The 2860-nt window shown below is 38.9% G+C and overlaps 1 pseudogene; it reads right to left on the reverse strand.

Annotated features, from left to right (window-relative positions):
- Positions 1-224: 224 nt before the first annotated feature.
- On the reverse strand, positions 225-977 carry LOC100394448 (WD repeat-containing protein 43 pseudogene; annotated as a pseudogene).
- Between the last annotated feature and the right edge of the window lie 1883 nt (positions 978-2860).

Consider the following 2860-nt stretch of genomic DNA (forward strand, 5'->3'; position numbering starts at 1 on the left):
CTAACCAAACTCACTATTGCTTGATTTCCTCTCTTTGGTTAACTTTATGGTAAGTTTAATCTCATTCAACCCTTTGAAAATATTTTCATAAGTTGTTTCTTTACTAGTACATAGCATTGCTTACATAGCAGTTCATAAAATCATAAAAACTTGACATTGTTTTATACTGTGTAAAGTTTATTAACATTTCAATGAAACACTCTTATTTACACAGTTAAGTCTGGGGTGCTCAGGACAGTAAGATGGCATGGAATCCACTGCTGTGAATTTGGAAATGCGCAGCGGTCCTTGGCATCCTGGCACAGAGGCAACCCTCACCACTGGGCAAGGGGAGCCAGAGTTTATATAGTTTGACTGGCTTGCTTTGCTGTCTTCATTCTTCTTCACTTTCATTTTCAGGATCTAAGTCAGAATCTCCATTTAATTCTTTTTCACTTGCTCTATCTCTGTCCTCACCATTTTCTTCATCTTTTCCTTCAGCATCCTCATCTTCCTCTTCAGCATCATCCTCATCTTTTTCACTTTCACTCTCCTCCTCATCTTCATCCCAATTATCATCAGAATCCTTATCTGCTATTTCATCATCAGACTCCTCTTCAGAAGATTCTTCTTCATACACCAACTTTGCCTTCTGTTCAGGGGAAGTTGTTTCCTTTGTTTTCTCTGATGCTGTTACTTGTGTAATTAGAAGAATAAGCTTTCCATGAAGATTCTGAAAAGTTTTGACTCTGCTTTCCATTAACTGTTAGAGTGTCCCCAGCTGGGGTACCAGGTCAGGCAATGTGGACAGGTATGCTGCATGAACTGTTAAGACACATTTTAGCCACTGAACCATTAGCACAGCACTATTAGGATGTCCTTGTAGCCTCTTTGTAAGCTCTTGCAACAATGGAATAACAGTGTGCAGGGGCATCCTTAATACAGTCTTTTTTATAAGGTTTAAATTCCTAGTTTGAAGTACTTCTTTTAGCATTTCAAAATCGTTACTTTCTAAGTCCTGGTTAAGAAGAACTGGAAAGCTATTCATCTGTAGGTCATCCTTTCCTTTTCTGTGTATGTCTATATCAGTTGCTCCCAGGCGTTCTTCAATGCTAACCATAAAGCCAATGTTGGAGACAGGTGAGACATCTGCAATCCAAGCTTCTAGATTCCAGTGAAAAAAACAACTGCCCAAGAAGCACATAGTTTGAAAATGTTAATGCATAAAAAGCCTTGTATATGAAGATTCAGAAAAGGCAAGGACCTGCCATCTGATTCTAAAACACAAGAAAAGACCTATTCTCAGAGCAGCTTGCCCCACTATACTTATCCCTTGATATCACCCTCAGATCTGCAGGAGGAAACAAGGTATTATTATTAAAGGGTATAAAGACTGTTATGATCCCAAAACAATTTGTAAAATGTCTTCCTATTTTTATTAGTGAGCTCCAAATAGTGATGTATTAGCTAGAATAAACTATACTACAACTAAGTGTCCTTAATAAACACTTCAAATTTATGTGTAAATAAACATGATGCAATATGCTATATAAAAACTCAATTGTGGTCTGTGTGGTGGCTCTCGCCTGTAATCTCAGCACTATGCAAGGCTGGGGCAGGCGAATCACTTGAGCCCCGATGTTCGATAAACAGTCTGGACAACATGGCAAAACCCTGTCTCTATAAAAAAATTAGCTGGGCATAGTGGCATGCATCTGTGGTCTCAGCTACTCGAGAGCCTGGGGTGGGAGGATCACTTGAGCCCAGGAGGCGGAGGTTGTAGTGAGCCGAGATCAAACCACTGTATCCCAGTCTGGGTTACAGAATCAGACCCTGCCTCCAAAATGAAATAAAAACAACAACAATAACAGAAAAAAAACACCCTCAATTGTATAGAACTGATCCCTGATTATTTTCCTCTTTTGCCAGGAGCAATTGGTGACAAATAAAATAAAATAAAAACTTTAACTTTGACTTTTTCACCGCTGTAGGAGCTTGAGGATTTATCAGTGTTATCTATGTGTTCTCAAAATGTAAAGAACCAAGAAAGACTACATTTGAATAGACAACCTTTTTTAAAGGCAGATCTATTTGGCTCCCAGACAGGCAGGTGCATGGAGCTCTGGAGACACAGTTTAGACCTGGTTTTGTCACAAACTTCCTGTGTAACAGAAGCAACAAGTCAAATAAGAAGGGGGAGAAAGAGGTGCTGCCTTCCAATTAGTCTGGGGAGAGGAGAAAGGAGGTTGGGGAAAGAAAGAACAAGGCTTGAGAGAAGATTTGGAGTTGAGGAAGAGGTTATTCAGTCTCATCAGAAGGAAAGAATACTGAAAAATCCCGGAATCCAGTTTAAGGCAAACAGAAGAAAAGATAGTAGCATTTCTATGTCAAAGTGTTCAAAGAGGGTAAGTCTAGTTGAAACTTTTTAAAGACTCTTAATGGGATTGTGGTTGGATTTTGAAATTGAGGATGTGGTTTTCAACCACTGGACAAGACTGATACACTACAAAAATGCACTCACCTGGCTATTGGTACCCACTGAAAGGGATGTATACTCTGTAATTTCTCTTTTTGTTTTTTAAAGCAGAATATTGGTTGGGATTATTTTTATTGCATTTGAGGAGACTGTATACGTACTTGACTTTTATTTCTTCTTATATATAACTTTTGAACCATAATCTCAAAAATTTAAAACCTCTTTTCAACGCATCTCAAAAATATAGTAGTGCCTTCAATTATTTATTTTTATTTTTTATTTTAATTTGTGTACATACTATATCGGGCATTTCTCCCCATGTTATCCCTCCCCACCTTCCCCACCCCCCACTCTCTCTCCCCTACCCTCCAACTGCCTCCAGTGTGTGATGCTCCTCTCCCTGAG

This window comes from Callithrix jacchus, chromosome 2 (genome assembly GCF_049354715.1).
Source record: "Callithrix jacchus isolate 240 chromosome 2, calJac240_pri, whole genome shotgun sequence".
Classification (NCBI taxonomy): Eukaryota; Metazoa; Chordata; class Mammalia; order Primates; family Cebidae; genus Callithrix; species Callithrix jacchus.